Source organism: Gallus gallus, chromosome 4 (assembly GCF_016699485.2).
Source record: "Gallus gallus isolate bGalGal1 chromosome 4, bGalGal1.mat.broiler.GRCg7b, whole genome shotgun sequence".
In the NCBI taxonomy this organism is placed as follows: Eukaryota; Metazoa; Chordata; class Aves; order Galliformes; family Phasianidae; genus Gallus; species Gallus gallus.
The window spans coordinates 71058327-71078466 of NC_052535.1; positions in this window are offsets into that span (position 1 = coordinate 71058327).

Consider the following 20140-nt stretch of genomic DNA (forward strand, 5'->3'; position numbering starts at 1 on the left):
TTCTCTATTCTGTCATGCTGCTCAAAGCAGTGAGAGGAGACAGGAGTGGCTTGTGGAAGACAAATCCAGTTGAGCTTGGCAAAAGGAAAGGGGTGTTTTTGTTATTTTTCATCTTTGTTTCTTGAGACTTGAATTGGTTTTAGCAGTAAATAAAACTATTTTTCTCCATGTTTATTCTTTTCTACCTATAATAGTAAACAGTAATATCTCAAACCATGAGCTTTCTAATCCTTTTGTCCATCAGGTGTTGAGACAGAGGAGTGAGTGAGCAGCTGGGTGCACGGGCAAGGGTAAGCTCACCATTGCTTTCTAAGAAGACAAATATCCCTCAGGTTAGAGCTAAAAGCTGTATACATACACGAAGAAGTTACTGACATTATGTACCAGGGTTAGCTCCTCAATAAAAGTGTACCAGAGGAAAAATAATACTGTCAGAAAAAAAGAGGTAGACAAGACTTAATCCTTATCAGATTCAAAACAAAAGAAAGATAAAGAATCATTCTTTCTGAGGGATATAATAAAAACTTTTAAATGTAGACTGCCATTAGAAAATTGAATTCCATTTCACTAACTCACAAAAACAAATTACTGTATAACTGCAACTGCAGATTTTATTCGTCTACTGTGTAATTTCTTTATACCTGTCTTTTTTCAGAGGATTTTTCAAAGTCATATCCACTTGCTTGCATGTCTAGACTTCTATCACAGTATTCATTAGCATGTAAATGTTACTAAAACTGCTTCCATTAGATTTTTTTGTTAATTAGTTTATTTCTAATAGAAAAACCTTACAGTAAACAAGGTAAATGACAGCACTATTAAGAACTTGCTCAAAGCCGCGCAAGATGAAAAAGACAAGAAATATACATTTTTAGAGTTCTAGAGCAGGGCCAAAACTGCTGGCTATGTTTCTTCAGCTTATGGTAGTTAAGTAAGAATACTATCTCAGTATCACATGTCTAAACAAATGTAGTAAAATACCTCAGATTAACTTGGGCAAAGCAGGGCCTCATTCATATTATGAATTAAATCAAGTACCATTATGGTACAATTTGAAAGCAATTTAAACACAATGGAGAATAAGCTAATTTTAATAACATAACTGTGAAAGAAAGAAAGAAGAGAGAATGTTTCACAGAGAAAAAATTGACCAAGGCATACAATAATCCATCCACTAGAGCTAAAATAGATGAAAGAAATGTTTCAGATAATACACTGGTTACTGAAAAGGTGAATCAGTGGCCATTCCACCTACATTTTTCAATAATGAGGACTGAAAACAATCTTAATTGGCAGAAAAAAACCACTGCCCTTATGGAAAAGAATGCTAAGACTATCCTGCAATGCATTAGGATTCTTGCATGTAAGTTGAGGCAAGTGATCATTCTCTGAACAGCACTGATAAGGTCATGCTTGGACTACTGTGTAGTTCTGGACTCCATAGTACAACAGAGACATGGAGTTACCAGAGAGAGTTAAATGAAGGACCACATAAGTGAGTTGGGGCCTGGAGCATCTTTCCTACAAGGTAAGTAAGAGAAAGCTGGGACTGCTCAGGCTAGAGAAAAGAAATCTCAGGACTGTTCTCACCAGTGTACAAGAAGGCAGAGAAATTGAACCAGGCTCTTTCAAGTGACAGAACAAGGAACCTGAAAGACATTTCTTTCTGAATGTCAGAAAGCACTTCTTCACTGTGCAGGAGACTAAAAAATGAAACAGTTTGCCTATAGAGTTTGTGGAGTCTCCATCTCCAGAGATATTAAAAACTTGTCCTGGGCAATCTGCTCTAGGTGGCCCTACTTGGGTAGGGAAGTTTAGACAGATGACTTCCAGATGTCCTTTCCAACCTCAAACATTCTATGAGCCTGTGAATGGCTTGGATTTCAGAAACAGTTGTAGATCACTGAAAAACATCCCAAATAATCCAAGGGATGGAACACCTCCTCTGTAAGGACAGGGTGAAAGTGCTGAGGCTGTTCAACCTGAAGCAGAGAAGTCTCCAGGGAGGCCTAATAGTGGCCTTTCAGTATCTACAGGGAGGCTACATGAAAGAAGGGGACAGACTCTTCATCAGGATCTGTTGGGGTAGGACAAGGGGAAATGGTTTCAAACTAAAACAGGGGAAATTTAGATTGGATATAAGGAAGAAGTTTTTTTACAGTAAAGGTGCTGAGGCACTGGAACAGGTTGCCTAGGGATGTGGTGGATGCCCTATCCTTGGAGAAACTCAAGGCCAGTATGGATGAGGCCCTGAGCAACACAATCTAGCAGTAGGTGCCTCTCTTCATTGGAGGGAAGTTGGACTGGATCACCTTCGAGGGTCCGTTCAAACTCAAACAATTCTATGACTCTATGAAATTATTCCTACATGTATTCCTGAAATTCCAAACAAATTCATTTATATTGAATTTCCTGATCCTACCAGATCTGTCAATCAGCTTGGTTAGCATACTCTTCTCAGAGCATTAGCCTGCAGTCTTCCTGAAGAGGTTTCCATTTGCTGGGGTTTTTTTTTTGTTTGTTTTGTTTTGTTTTGTTTTGTTTTTTTCCACTGGCTTCACATCCCTTCAAAATTAATTTCTCAGGATTATGTTGTCAGCTATATTATGATCTAAGTGCAGATTTCTACATTCACTGCATGATATTCACATATATTCATATATACACTATGCCCACAACTATAATTTCATCATTTGCAACCTTAAAAATAAGAAAATAGGTATCAGAGCCTCCAGTATCTTAGTGCCGTTTAAGAAATATTGAAATACAGAAATTTTGTGTAATTGCTTCTAGTTAACATCCACCACTCCACCATGAACAGCCCCATTCCTATTTCCCTTTGACACTGTTTTGGTGTTGGTTAGTGTAAATAACTCCACTTCTCAACAGTATAACAGGAGTAACAGCAGATTCCTACCTCATTGCAGCTATGGATGAACACATTAAAGAATGCAAAATGCTTGTATACAATTCTGAGAAATTTCATACAAATGTATTTGTACTGACAAGGCAGTATTTCTATTTTGTTTTAATACAATTCTGCTATGAATGTTGACAAATTAGAAAAAGAACAATAGATTTAAATTAACACTTAACTCACCCAACGCTTAATTCATACATTTTATAGTTGAAAATCAACCTTTATGTGAGAAGTCAATATTGAAACATTTAAATAGCAGAAGTACCAATGCTCTAACCACCTACCTGTCTAACTAACTATGTGAATTAATGCTCAAGTTACTAACCAGAATCTGTATAGTACTAGAAGTCAGTCTTCTGAAACATCTTGTCTCTGCCTGTGAACCATGGTTTTGTTTTTTAATCCCAGCATGTCAACCATAGAAAACTGAAAAGCTTCATTTTGCAAAGAACTAGCTGTTAAATTCAGCAGGCAAAGCTTTCCTTTTTCTCCACTACTCATGAATAAAAGCAGAAAGCATTTAATATGTCAAAAATAATGGAAAACTTGCCTAGGGATATATTCCATCTTAGCCTTTGCCATCATGCATTCTCAGGCTCACATTACTTTTCAGGTTGTATGTTGTTGTTAAGGTGGTAACATGAGTAATTTAAAAAATAATATCCACACTATTTCCTTGGAGACCATTAGTGTTCTTCACTATCATGTTTCTTCTTTCTCTTTTTAAACCAATGAAGCCAATTTTCTGTATTTTTTCATTTCATTGCAAAATTTGTAACATTAGTGGGCTAGACTACTTCTTTCCATGTTAAGTCTAACACTATGGAAATATTTATACAGTTTGTTGCCTTAAAAATAGAACTGTGGGGAAAAAATAAAGGAACAGACCAAGTTTATCAGGCATATTATTAATGGGTAAATTCGTCGACACAGAAAGGACAATATTGCTGAAAATTACTTTGGCAAAGCCAGATCTGTTTCATTTAGTGCTTGAAATGCTGAGTGACAGGTAATGAGAAGATATTATTTGATTTCCAGCTATGAGTTGAAAGACGATGGATAACACACAAAAAAGGAGAAATCATTACGGTGAAACTACAGGTAGTAGGAATGGAAAAAACACAAGCAAAAACGTAAGCATTGCAAAGGATAAAGTTATGTTTTATGGTTTTGTTTTAGTATTTTTTACATTTAGGCCTGGATTTCCCAAAATTAATTCTTTAAAATTAGTTCTAGGACCCACTTTATTTAGAATAGTTACAGCTACATACATGTTTTTGTTTTCTTACATGTTTTCTTTCAATTTTCATGACAAAATAGAAAATAGGATTATGGTGTTTACTCATTTTTCTAGATTTAGTACAGGTATGAGATACAGCATCACATTTGGAAACATGCAGATGCCTGAATATTATTAAGGCATGCAAAGACTACTTCATTATTTCTGTTCAGTGTGGTATTCCTTCTTACTCAGGAGATTTTAAATACCATATTCCCTAAACCTCAAACCAGAGATTAGCAGGAGATCTAATCATCTTGAGTCATCTAAAAACATAACTGAACAAGAATTGCATTACTGGCTCTGTGCCAACAATTCAATATCTTAAGCAGCATTTATTCCCACCCTCTAGGGATATTCTATATATTGCAAGGCTTCCTTTGAGTGTTCACTGACTGGTTTTGACTAGCCTAACTGAAAGAACAAAGCTATATATAAATCATGCTGTACAAAGAGATTTTATCCTTCTTTGTAAATGTTCAGTTGCCAAAATATAAAGTAAAAATGGATATGACAAGGCTTCTTTGGCAATTGGAGCTATAACAACACAGATTTTATTCACATATGCACATATGCAACCTTCTCTGAAATTATTGAGGTTGTGACAGTTGAGAAAAGAGCTTAGCTCATTGATATTAGAAAAATATAGAACAGTTGTGGTCTGAGGATTTGTGGCAACCACAAAATCTCTGCTACACAACAGATCTCAGCTGTTTTTTGGGTTTTTTTTTTTGTTTGTTTGTTTGTTTTTGTTATTTTCGTTAGCTGTAGTAGAAACAGGACTTACTCTGATGAGAAAATCTAAGCTATTTTGCCTATGCCTACTACTTTAGATCTTATTCATTCAACTTCATTAACATACAGAAAACTAAGTCAAGTTTCAGTAATTTGAAATGAAATTCTACTTCCAATACTATGGTCTCCTTTATATTACTATTTTCCCTATAAACAGGAAGAAAATTGTATACATGAGGTAGAATCGAAGAGGTTTGGGTTATCTCTAATGTTACAGACAGGTTAGAGAAAGGCAAATGAGGTTAAGAAAGTTATGTTCTGTCTAATGCTGCTTGGGAGATTTTAAAGTTTGGTTTTGGTTTAAGTGAAAGCCCCTTTCTCTTGTAAATTCAGTACTGGCAGCTATAATACAAGAGTAACATTTAGTTTAACACAGTCTGTTTATGCATGCAGATTAGCCCAGTGACTAATCTTTGTCTTCAGAGGACAAATTCACAGGTAATGCAAGTACATATAGTCTGTCTTTGCATGTAGCAATACCCAAATTAATCCTAAATTATGAAAATATTCCATTGATTGCCTAAGAAATTGGAATACCAACTCAACAATTCTTTTTTGTGTAATAATTTGCCCAAAATAATACATGTTTTATCTTACATTATACAATGAAGCCTGTGAACATTGAACACAGATCTGAGAGTATGAGTAGGCAGAGATTCTGTTTAAACTTCAAATATATGAAATTAATATTTTGAGAGTGTGGGATGTATTCTGGATTTTTAATTTTCAGACAAATCAGATAGTCAAAAGTAATTTGTATAAAAACCAGAAAAATAACAATCAGAAGTTAATGTTCATGCCAAGTCAACAGTTTCTATTATGTGAGGGATTTTAACAGAAGCCTTTTAAAAGACATGAAAATATGTTTTGTTTCAATCCAAAGATAAGAGTAAAAAACATAAATTATTATGTTAAATACCTCTGTCCACATCATAGAGAAAGTTAGTTAAGAAGATCACAATAGACCATGATTACCTTAAAAATGCATTGCATTACTGGGCAGATTTACAGAAATAATAATAAAAACATTCAAAACAGTATATTATTAATGCCTTACTGCTTCAGGTAAGAGAAGTATAAAGAGACATTTCTAATGAAAGTGACTTTAATATTGATTGGGACTAAATTGGAAATGGTTGAGGATAAAATTCATATCTTGGAAATGTTCTCATTTTTATCAGATATAGCATAATTGTAGGCTAATCATAAAACAAAATGATAAAGAATTTATGCCCCAAACTCCTTAATTCTAGGCATTTGTTCCACAGAATGGGAGCCAATACTTTGTGACTAATATTTAGATTTAAATATTTCAGAGAAACCATTGAGTCTATAGAATTAGATGAGATAAAAGGGGAATAAATTAGATGAGATAAAATTCAATCAATTATCTCATCAATTATCTCATCAATTAGATGAGATAAAAGGGGATAAAAGCAAAAGGGGTTTTATCCCATGTATTCTAGAGAGGTGAACCACATTCTAGAAGTCCAGCTCTTTCACTTCTGACTGATACAGAGATTCTAGTGAATTCATTATATGTGAAGGCTGAGGTGTATCTGGAGACCTCAGTGTATAGTTGCACAGAGCTTACTAGTAAGAAACTACTACGGGTAGTAAAAGCAAGATTTGATCTGACCATACAAATATTTTAATTGGGGATACACTTTCACCTTTCCTTTTGCTACAACCCTAATCTTTCTTAAAGAAAAAGGACCAAAACTGTCCTTAAACAGCTTCACATGTTCAGCTACATTTATGTGAATCCCTGACGATGGTAGAGAAGTTTCAGCCCAATGGTATTCAAAATGTGAAAATAAATGTTGCTTGCTAGCTCCCTGGCTAGTATAATCTGAAGGCTACAGAAGCATTCTTCAACCTTCCAGTTAAAGCTATGACATCTCTAGGTTCTATTATGAAACATGAGCTGATTAATTTTGCTTATGCGAGAAATAAAATGCAGAGGAAACATTTCCTCTCTTCTTGTTCTTCTCCCTCTTCCTATAACTGATCTATATTTTATGCCAGTGGTTGCTTCATGTAAATTTGAGGACAATCTTAGGAACAATGAATGCAGAGGTTTGTACTTGGTCTCAAAATCAACCCTTTTACATATCATTCTTTTGGTGGGGAATATAGTAGAATTCTAAGAGCGTAGAAGTACAGAAGTTTACAAGAGCTACTTCCTATGTTATCTAAACTATCTCTGAGTTTCAAATTCCTAGAGGCTGGGAGCCTACCCAGGAAGCATCATATAATATTGCATTTTTTTAGATGCCTCTTAGGATATCAACTAGCAAACTCCAGCCTGCTCTCAGTCAAGCAGGCTGACTAAATTTGCTTTTGCTCTTTCCCACTGTAGCCCATATCTTCTTCTGCTTAGTAAATGGAGATAAGGTTTTTATTTAGGTGGTATAGAACGTGCGTACTTCTTAAATAAGGCAGATCTTGAATTTATTCATTTTCACATGCTCTTGAACCACTGGTTCCCTCTCTAATAGAACACATTTAAATCCTTTTCTGCAGAATAACACACCTTCATTTGACTTCAATAGGAAGAAATTGATTCTGTCTCTGTTTTCTTTGGTAAGAAAAGTGTTGTAGATATAAAAGTAAGGGTAATGACAGTACCATAATTGCCCTGCTTATGCAGAAAGCAATAATTCTACCTGCAGTTCTCAGGAGATTCATGTTAAGTACACTCTGACAAACACATAACGGAAAGACTAAGATCCACAAACAACTCAGAATAAGAAATGTCTGGGTTCTGACCGGGAGTAGGAATATTATTATTTTTGCTGTTAGCTGTATAGACGTAAGAGTCAGTTGAATGTTAAGCCAAAATGGAGATCAAAACTTATTTTAACTGTTAGCTGAGCAAGAGCTTTTGGTATCTTTATTTTTCAAATCGGCTACATTAATTGATTTAAATAATTCAATTAAAAATAAACTATAATTTATTTTCCTTAGAAACAGGAATCTGTATTCTTTAACCTGGCACAAGAAAAGCTTTAATTATTTAAGCATATGCATTATGAGGATATTGAGAAAATTATAGTGTGAGACATAAGAGATGACAAGACCTAGCAAAGGTGGAGTTAAAAACACGCTGTATACAAACCAGTTAGGTATACTATTCATATAAAGATTTTATTCTTTAATTTTTTCTCCAATTAATCTCATTCTAGGCATCACAATGGTAGAAACAATCTGTAAGTATCCTAAACTTGTTAAGAAGCTTTTCCAAAAGGGTAGTGTATTGAATCTGCACTTGTAAGAGGTAAATTATAACGTCCAAAGGTCTGTGCAGAAAATGAACTCTAGAATTAAATATAAGAGTCTGGAAACTGAAAACAAGCTAATAAAAACTGCTATCTGTACCTTATATAAGGAATGAAAGAGGATGAAAAGCAAGTCAGTTTCAAGATACATCTTTATTAAATTTGAAAAAAAGCACTAAGTGTTGAATATTCAGCATGGAAACTCTATGGACTTGCATTTTCCATATAAAATCTGAATAAAATTTCTACGGCTAAAACAAAAAAATATATGAAGATGGACAAGGCAAAGTGAAATGAAAGGTCCATGAAGCAAGACCAACTGATAGTCATGTCACCTTCAGCCTTGGTTACACAGCTCCAAGTAAGACTTACATAGACCCATCAAAAGCAGAATTGTACCTTCAGAGAAGTGAAGTATTTTCTGCCTACTTAAGTCACACATATTTCATTAATGTTCACATCAAAATTATTTTTGAATGGGAAAGAACTTCTAATTTTTTAACCTGACTCAGGCCTCTCTCATTCATCACACTGCTGTTTAGACTATTCAGTGATTCAAAAAAGACATACATATCTTTTAATGATAGTTATGGTTTACTTTACTCTTATAAGCTTAAATATAAACCATTCTGAATAAATTTCTCAAAACAGTACAGCCTATATTATATATTGCTCATCTACAAAATCTAAAACTCAAAAGACCTGCATATGGAAGTCAACGTGTTTAGGAAGAAAACTAAGATATTCACCGCTGAGCTGAAGAATTTAAGCCTTCAATACTATCCTTTTTTTTTTTTTATAGTGATTTTCCTAGTACTATTATCTTACAACATCTTCTGTGACTTCTGAGTACTCTTACTGCCTTATTTCATTTCTTTTAGTGCTCCCTAATCTTACCAGGTCACAGCATCCTACAGATTCTTCCTCCAAAATCCTGATAAGCTCATTTGAACTTTGCTTTCTTTACTGTTTTTCTGAAAGGCTTCAGGCAATTTGTCATCAAGCAATGAACTCCAATTGACTCCCATGTATTCTAGTACTTACACATCATGTTGCAAGCCGGTAATTTCAATGTTTGCTTTTTTTTTCAGGTACGTGTCTGTGTCAAATTTAAATTCTACTTGCCTAAGGGTTTTCCATGCTTGCACACAGAAGCTTTCACACCTGTAGAAGTAATATTTGCTTTTATAACCCTGATCTGTACCTTACTGCATATAAATAATTCTTACCAAACTTAATTTTCTAATAATGCAGTTTAGAACTTCCATAAATCCTTTAACAAACTAAGCTATGCAGGATTACTGGATATGACAGGACATCCACAAGTTCTTCCTTTAATTCCTATGCTCTAATATCTAGGGAATTCTGAATAAAATGCTATGAGACTGAAAACACAAGAAGAATTTTTCATGGACATACACAATGCAGGAATGTATCATAAAGATCTTTTAGATCAAATTAAAATAACAAACGTAAGTTCTTGCAATTATAGTAACTTATTCTGAAATGTCTCTTCTGCCTCCCTTCATTTTTTTAAATTAGTCAGGCTTGCCACACTTCTTAGATTTTTCCCATGATTTTCACATAAGAAGATGAAGACCTCCCATCTGAAAAGTTCCCTCTTTTTTTTTTCTTAAACCATAATTCTATTTACTGATTTTACTGTAAACATTTTCTGATCTCTTTTTATCTTATTACAAGTGTCACCAATTCTCAAATTATGATAAATATAGATAAAAAAAAAAAAAAGAGACCCTTTCTATTATGTTGCCTTCCGCAACTGTTATGTTAACCTTCTGTGTTAGCCCTAGCGCACACTGGCCAATTACCTGGTCAGGGCCAAGTGACTGCAAACGTACACCAATATGATGAGCAGTAAAATGGCGTTTATTCACTACTATGCACAGCTTATATACCTTACTTAAACAATCGTACAATCGTGTCCTATTCTGATTCTTTCGCACTGGATCTTAATCCTTTTCCTTATTGGCTCCTATTGTTTCCTCATTCCTTTGCCTTCTTCCTATTATCTTGTTTACTCATCAGCAAGAACAGTCTGTCTGAGCACAATAACACCCTTCCACTGTGCTTAGGGAGAGGCCTATCCCGTACAGCACGTATCCCCACCAAGCGCATACTACAACACTATTATACTCTGCTGCGAGTGACAATCAGAAACTTGCAAGTATTTAAATACCAAAAAGCTAATTGTAAGTGATTCTTAGACTAACATGAGTTGCATTCATGACCTTATAGAATTCTTAAGCATAAATTATTTGCTGAAAGTAAATCATACTTACATAATCCTGGTGTGAGATTGTTCTCTTGAACTTGCAGCTCATGTATCAGTTGGCTCTTTTTATGTTTTACTTTGTTTATTTATTCAAACTGTAATTTTCATCCCATCATAAAGTGGAATGAAGCAGTATGAAGATTCTGACCTTGACTACAGGCAATTGAAATAGTCTGAGTGTCCAGATGTATTTCCAAGTATGTAAACCTGCTAGTAAGGCACTTGAGAGACACTGTTGTTTAACTAGTTGTAATAATAATTAAAAAAAAAAAAAAAGCCATTAGAAGAACTCTTTAGTAAGCCAAGTTCCTAAGTCCACCTGAAGCTGCCTTCGGATAATATTGATTTTAGATACACTGATATATCTCCATGTGCTCTCTGCCAAAAATTGTAATGTAATACTTGAATAGCTGCAGGATTTATGTATAAAAAACTGTATACATTAAGGTATATGGCCATCTAGCTTGCTCTAGTTTTATCAGGTCTACATATAAAAAAAGTCTTTGAAAAGATATGGCCTGCCTTTAAGTTTAATAGCTATGAAATTTTGCAATCGGTCTTTCTTGATGCTTGCAACAACTGCTCTTTGCAAGCCGTCCCTTTTATTCTACTTCATAAAACTGATGCTTCCTCTAAAGGATTCAAACTCCATTCTGATCTGTAACCTTAATGAAGCAGAGACCTTAAAAAGGAGATTTATAAAAACGACAGAACATTTTTATTCATACTTCTCTTGTTTCTCTTGTTGCATGGAAACATGTAAAAGGTAAAGCTACTACCTGTATCTTCCTTAGATATAATAAAGTTTTTTAATAATATATATTTGGTGTGAAGTAATTTGCTTTTTAAACAGCTTTATGATTTCACTTGCTCTTTGATTTAAATGTTTTGAGTAGAAATAATATAATAGTAAGCAATAATAAAATCTTCGCTAATAAAGTAAGTATACAGTGATACTGATTCAACCCTAAAACTAGTGATCTTCTTGAGCTAAGACAAAAACCTAATAAATATAGCCATGTTAACTTACAACGACAGTCAATTCTATTCCTCTCATGGGCCTAATAACTTCCATCCTAAGCTGTTCATATGACACTAAGAAGGAAGAGAGAAGAAAAATAAAATGCTCACTGTATGTGAAATTTGTAAATTCGTCATAAAATGCAACAAATAGAATTTTTCCCACCAAAATATCACTACAAAATACATATATAGGTATATGTACAGATTCGTTTATTTACTCTAGGTAAAACAAAACATTCTGAAGATTTGATCATTCAAAATAAATTAAGTGCCTTTTTTTTAAAATGCACAACTTAAAGATAGCTTCCTGAATATGTGCGGGAAAAATTCCTCCTATAGTAATTTCTCTGTCAAACTTGCAATATTACATAAGCTAGAGTATATTTCTCAATAGAAGTACGTACTGATATAAAAATAGATTTTCTATCACTCCAAAACTTTAAACGATGTAATTTTGAAGCTTTTTTGTTACAATAATAATAAAGCTTACTAAAAACAAATAGTATGGAATAAGCTTTATCAAGTTAAATTTCAGGGAGAATCTCACTGAGATCAAAGCAGTGGACAATTAATACCAAACTTAAATGTGATTCATTTTCTACTACTCCTTAACGAAACTTAGAATGCAATTTAGCTGAACTCCCTTTTGAAATCCCTATAAATTACTTTGTCAGAACTTCAGGCTCTGTTCACTTACTTACATTTTTTTGTACTGGTGTCAATATCCTTTGTCACTGAAGCACAACCAGGCTCATCTTTCACAGAAAATAATCTGAGCAGTGATATTTAAAACTATTACATGCACAATGCACAAAATTTTTGTAATTAAATTTGAAAATAATCAGAATATATATTTTTGTTGAATGGCAAGTTCTCTGAGGTTTAAACCAATCTTCACTGCAGGACTCTTATGCAGGACTTTTATGCAGCAAAACTTAAGACACTCCTTTGTGTTTTGGAGTTTTAGGGTTATGGGAAAGCTTTTCATTTGTGCATAAATATTACATATACTATTTATATAATTATTATTCCTTATGTTACTTCATCCTCATGCTGTTGCACTTTTTTAAGCTTTTTTTTTTTTTTAAGTATATACAGTATTTCTTCAGTAAAATGTTAATTTTTCTATTTATCCCTGATCCACAAAAATAGTGAAAAAAAAAAAGCTCTTCTCCTTCCATTACTCTCCTTGAATCATTTTTGTCCCCTGAAAGCCTAGCTCTTCTGTTTTGATAAACGATTAATCTACATGGGTTATTTATTTTTAAAATAAACGCTAGGTAAACAGTTCTGGCTGGAAAGGTAGCTCACCAGCAGAAGTAAAGTTCTCTGGATTCATACAGTGTGGTTGCAAAGGCTGGATTTTCCAGTGAGAACCTTATGTGAAAGTTTCAAAATCATTTTATCCAACAGGATACAAAATGGTCTCACTAGAAAGTTCAGTTTTCACTCACACCGATTTTCAATCTCATTTACTTGCATAAGCTCTCTAATTTGATTGTAATCTTGTTACTTAGCTTTTAATTTTGTATGTGGCAGATGTACATCAGAAATGACATGCAGGTGGGAATATCATATATTTAATCAATTTAATCACATTTAAACATTTCAAGGTTTGGTAGTGCTGTACAAAGCTCTTTGTTAAGCAGGCAAATAAAAAACAAAAAAATGAAGTCACAGGTTACTATCTCTAAGCAAAGTTAAAATGCTTTAACATGATAACTGACCTTAAAATAATACATTTCATGTGCCCACAATTAAGAAATCTTAGCCAGCTGTTTTATTATAAGAGCGCTAGAAGAATTCTAAGGTGTGTTGAAACTCCGCTATTTTTCCTCCTATTCACTGGGAAATTATGCCTTTAATGAATTTGTATAGTTTTCTGTTTCATCTTCATAGAGATATTATTATGCTCTCTCACACACAGGCCAAAGTAATGTGGACTTGGATCAAGAATACAGAGAAACTCTGTAAGCACATTCCATGATTTCAGGTGTACTTTAATTTCCCGGAAGAGCAAAATTTGTGGTGATAATTTTAATGACAGAGAGTCTTTCAGTGGCTATAAGGCCAATAGTACTTGAGGTGAGACCATTCTTATCTTGTCTGCCTGTCTTTTCACCACTATCAATTTTTTTGAAGTTTGTTGAAAGCACCATATTACTACCACTAAAGTCTGTCCTATCTAGGCTAACAAATTACATGGCTTGCTTATTTACTTAAGAATGCTCTATGCAGGAAATATTTTATTAAAAACTTGTAAGTAATAAAGTCATTTCATTTAAAAGATAAATGACTTATCCTCCCCAGAAATTAATACACACATTTAGAATAGCCTGCATAATACTTGTGCAGATAAGTCACTTTCAACATATCTAAATCTCAAAGACTTTTTATGCCATTTACTACATATTCCATGGAGTTGCCAAATCTGACGCCAGCAGAGGCAAGGCTGCCACAGCTCTGTGCTCCTCCAACCAACCAGTAGCATGTGTATGCCATAGTTACACACAAAACCACATATACAACACATGTCCACATTTATGTATAGCGAGTCACACTATTCATGTATATATATACACACACACATGCATGCAGAAGCTCAAATACCAGGCCTCAAGGGACTTAAAATACCCCCTGGCAAATCTAACTTAATATTCAGTCAATCATTGACCTGCGCTTCACTCACTATCACTGTGGACAAACCAGACACAAAGTCACTGTTCTAGCCTGTAGCTTCACTTCAGTCACTGATGTACAGACCACTCTATAGATTCATGCATACATAAGGGTCCTCTTGAACAGGAAAATGGAGCTTAATTTGAAGACAGGACATTGAGTCATGATAAGATATAGAGGACATGGCCAGGCCCATAGTTTGACCAGCCCTCTTTACAAGTAGACTGTCTTGTCACCTTATACATTTCAAACAGACTTTCTTCAACTTTGGTCCACACCCCTGTAGACAGTAATTTCCCTCACCAGAAGGTGAGCCAGAGTTGCTCCCTTTGGAAACTGGAACTGAGGGTCCCCCAGGATGGCAAAGGGAGTGCAAGTGCAGGGTATGTGTTTCTCCAACAGGTTTAATGAATTTCCTCTGCAAGATATTTTCCTATTTGTTCTTTTGTGTTTGTTGTGATGGCCTTTTTATAGGTTTATCACCTTGCTGAGATAGCCCTTCTAACAGCTAGCTGAGGATATTTTTAGGGTTCTCTTAAGTTTCATTGCTCTTCCATGTTTTTGTGTGTGAAAAGATTAACTCCTTACCACTCAAATGGGCTCATATCATTCAGCTACACCTTGAAATGACAAACTACATGTTTTACTCTACCTGCCTATCACCAAATGAAAATGAATTCTCATGACATCCATTTATAAGCTGTCTCTGAATCTCAACAAACAAGCGATTGATTACTGTGCTTGAGGGTTGTCCATGATCATTAGGCATGCTTTTCCTTCAGAACCTAGTTTGCAATTTGCTTATATAAGAGAAGAGATATTGTAATCACTTTCTCTTAGAAAAGCTGAACAAATTATTAAATGACAACTGCACGTTCCTCTTTAGGCTTTCCTCCCTCCTCTTTCTTATCTGATCCTGTCAACAGTAAGTACTAAAAGTCCTACAGTAATGGATAAATATTACAGTAATAATGCACACTTTTATCTAGGCTTATATTGAATTGGAGAAATTATACTGTATTAGCGTTTATTAAAATCTGATGTAATATAAAGCAACATTCACCTGGAAATGTGGATAAATAAAAATACAGAAAAAATAGGAATTTATATACAAAGTAACTTAGAAAGCAACTTTAACCTAGTTTTATATCACAAACTAAAACTAGCATAGTTATGTCAGTCAAACAGATTGTAGACAGACATCATGCTAAAACTAGCACGCAGGTGGATGACCCCTGCTACAGTTACACCCTCCAGCTGCTTATTATTACCCTTTTGCCAGCAGAACTGGGAGGGCAGTAACCTCCAGCAGAGTGATTTGTGTGAGCAATCCCTTGACCACTTCAGGCAAAATCACCCAGCTAAGTATAAGCAATTTAAATAGTTGGCTTGATGCTGTAGACAGATATCTTCTTTCAGATCTAGCTGTGCTGGCGATTGTTCCTAATCCTTTCTGTGCTGGAGTCCGTGTCACTCTTAGAAAGTCCAGGCAAGTTGTAGATGACTTGGGATGATTTCTGAGACAAACTGGTTGAGACCTATATATACATTGCTTAAGTTCTGTTGTTAACCTAGCAGTAGCAATTCTGTGGCAATCTGTTATGAGCAGTGTAGTGTTTTTTTCCTGTATCATTTGAAAAGTTGACTTTCTTCTAAACGTGGATTAGACAGAATTCACCAGAAACACTTTACTGTGGAAAGGAGTGAGCTCCAGCTGAAGAAAAGGAGACAGATAACCAGGACTGGTATATCAGCACCAGCAGATGTGCCTTTTTGTAGCTTCAGGCAGCTAAGAGTGGCAGGAGAGGCAATCCCTTACTGACACAGTTTTGCTCTCAAGAAGAGGCTTTACAGACACAGTTATAAAACTGCATTTGTACTGTTTGAGCCACATGTTAGAAAGGCTTTCTATGCTTGTAGCAAGCATGTTTTTTCATCCAAGTCAGTATCATGCTGACAATAAAATACTTGACATTGCATCTGATCCCAGGTTCCAAATATACTGTCCAATAAAGTTGGTCTACCTACTAAAAGAAAACTGCAGTGAAAACAATATATATAAAAAATTACTTATGTTCAGCTGGTATCAAACCTGAGCCTTAGCTAATTTAATACAATTACGTGTGAGGATGTTAGTAATCAAAAAGGGTTTGTCTGCACCTTGTCAATAAACAAATTCTCCCAAATTTGATTATATTGAAGTCTAGAGTTGTTAGATTGCAAGAAATAGAGATTGATCTTATGATTTTAAGAAGCAGAAAATAATGTTATGAATAAGTCTAACCTATACCTTATTAAATACAACAAAACACTCTGAAAAGGAAAACCAATTTATTTGTAACATACTGAACTTAAAGATTTTGTTAGGACTGTGCATACTATAAATGCATTAGCAATAAATATTGAGTTCATTTTGTTATTGTGCTAAAATTGCTAACTGGATGACTGAAATATTCAGGCAGAAGAGAATACTTGTTTTCAAGTTATCACAGAATCACACAGAATCAGAGAATGGCCTGGGCTTAAAGGGACCTCAAGGATCATGAATCTCCAACTCCCCACTCATAGTACTTGCTACTGATAGTATTGTCACTCTGTTCTGAAGGGATTTAACAAAGGACTGTTACTCAGACCTCTTCCAATCAAACAGTAGGGAGGGGATGAGCAGAGACACAGAGCTCAGCTGCAGTACACACGTTAGAAAACTGGTCCCTTTTGTCAATATCTTTCAGTCTCCATAGATCAGTATGCAATCACAGTACACTTTCTGCATTCGTCAGTGATACAAAAAGGATGTGAATTCAACGATTCTCTAACTGAACATCATTCAGTATGTATTTATTCAGCATGACTAAAAAAAATGTCACAAAACTATGTGAATTTAGGTTACCTATTGAAGAGGTAATATGAATACTACAGAGAGGCCTTTAAAACAGTCAAGCAAGTTCATGGTAGGGTTATTAGCAGAAATTTAAGCTGATGACTCCATTGGTAGTTATGGTACTTAGAGATAAATCAAAATGGCATTAGCATTGTAATCACAGAAACATTTTTCTATGTGGAAACAGTAAAATTTTTAAGTTTGCCCTGCAGTGGCGTTAATTCTATTTTTACAGTTGCTTATGTTCTCTTTAGAATATACATACGAGGTAAATCAGTTACACATTGATTAACATTGATGCCATTCTTCAATAGCCTCATGAATAATAAATGAGGTAGTGGAAGTGAATAAATGTCCTTAAAGATAAGTTACAGTAAAATATTCAACACTGCGTGCTGTGACATTGTGTTACCCTCCCATCTTCCTCCTTAGATCTGCCTGTTATGCACAAAGCCCTGCTCAGTACTGCTTTAACTGATAATGAACACAAATCTGTCTCAAACTGGAGGGCTGAAACAACTGATTTCAGACATCTGGTTTAACAATTGAGGACCAATGGAGGATGTGCTAAATAATATGACTGTGAGTCAGCATTCCTACCTAGTAAACACTGATCAGTGCAAGAACCCCAAAGGGGATCCTCTGCACTGCAGCTGGCTGAACGATGGAACCTTCCCTCAAGCAGGGATACCTATTGAGTTTATGCCTGTGCAGAGATGCTTTACACAGATTATATTTTAGATTGATAGTGCACGTAGCCTTCAAACATAAAACCATTGATCAAGTTTTGAAGTGGATTCAGGCACACCTATGCTTCTTACCACTATGGTTCAGGTAGTTTAGAAAGAAAGGGGATCAACTCTGAAACTCAGTGGGAGGGCCTATATGCAGTAAAAAAAATAAATTCAAGTGTATCCAGCCATCTAAAATCCTGAGAAGTTGTCATCTGATTTATGATTAAGCTTTGTTAAATCATGTCAATAAATATATTCCCTCCTCTCATGAGTGAATTGTAGTTTCCATTTGTGACATATGCTGAAATATGTACTGATGTATTTAGTTTCACATATCATTGTCAGTTACGTGAGAGGCAGGTTAACTTTTACATTGATTACTGCAACTTCTTCTTTAGTGTCTCTTATGCTAATTTTAGTTCTTTAATTTATTCAAATTACAGCTTCTAAAATTATATTTCTCCTCTCTCTTTTTTTCTGTTATACATTAGCAAAGAGTCCAAGTACTGAAGCCCTTTTCCACAGTGCATTAGGTATAGGATCTCCATCTTCTCGATGATCTTATAAAATTCAGGCTTAATTTTGAACTATGATACCTCTATCTCTTTTTTTTTTTTTTTTTTTTGTCACTTGTGGCTTTAATGTTCTATTTTGTCCCCAAGTTCTACTTCAGAATTTAATGTTAATTTATTTGCATAAAGTGTATTCCCTGGCCCAAAGCTCTATATTTTCTCATTCAAAACTTAAATAATAATAATAATAAATATGAATAATTGTATCAGTAAGAATAAAACAGAATAAAAGGAAACGTGGTAAAGATCTCAGTTACTAATTTCTTAAATTTCTCAAATTTCTCCTGCTGAGAATATAGTATTGCCATATTTTGTACAGCAAAACATGTTACTAGTGATAACGAGAAACAAATACTGATCATTAAAATAATTTGTAATAATCTATTTACCTCCAATTGACTTCTTGATGGAATATATTTTTAGAAAAAAGCTTTTTCTAACTTGCTCTGAATGAGAAGCTTATAAACCCAAAATCAGTACTTCAGGTTAGGTTTCTAAACTCTTATCTGTGTGTACTAATGGCAAGTTTTTGTATAATCTAGGTGCTTATAATCTTTCACCAGAATATCAAGATTCTAGAAATAAGTCTTCCAAATGGAAACCAAAAAACATTCTAGATCGTGACTTAAACTATTTTTCCTGTATTACACTAATTGGCTTGCTTCTCTGTTAACCCTCTTTGCAACCCTCAGTACAAAATGTCTTTTGGAACTTATTTCAACATTCATTAATTCTGACAATACATCATCTCTACCTCACAGTTTGTGTGTCTGTGACACTTGTTGTCATTGATAACTTCAAAATGATGTCCCCTAGGATGACATTCCATAGCATATTCAACACTGCTGGTAAAGTCAGTGACACAGATTTGCTTTCAACAACTTATTCCAGGCCAAAAGTGGCAGAGAGACTATTCAGCATGACAGAAGTAAGGAAGGTCTAAAAAGGCTTTTCATTTGCAAGTGACAGAAACAAGTCTTACTGGGAATTCCAAATTTAGCCAAGTTAGGATCATCTTTGAGAAGAACAGATTACTATTTCTTGAATAAGTTTTGGATGTAAAAGGTGAGAATGCTAGTGTTTTGCTACCAACATTCCCAATATAACTTAGTAGAAAAGTACTCTTGCAGAAATATTTGCTGCCTTCCCCATGATTCTGGTGTCAATCCATGTATTTACAATCCTTCCATTGGGAAATATTTGCCATTGGCAATTTTTCAAGTAGTATATTTATCAACCTCCCATTTTAGCAAGCACTGACATGTTTTAAGCTCCATTTGATACTAAAATTTCAATATCTTTAGACATGCGTTTTCTAGGTCAGCATTCCCAAATATTTATGTATCAAAATACATAAACATGCATAAAATGAAAATTAAATGTTCCTAACTCAGGAGGAAATTATAGAGCAAACTCATTCTTCACATTGGAGTATTTCACATGAAAAAGTAACTAGAATTTTCTTAGCACTTAGGAACCAAAAATAGCAAGAACATAAATGGGGGAAAAAAAAAAATACTAAACAACCCATGAGGACTACAGGATCAGTTAATGGATCAGAATGATGCATGGCCTCCTGGGACAGGTTCCTCAGTACAGCCTCCAATAAAGACTAAGGAAGATAGCAGTCAAACTTTGTTTTGCTTATCATTTTAATTTTCATTCAGTTCAAACAGTTGTTAA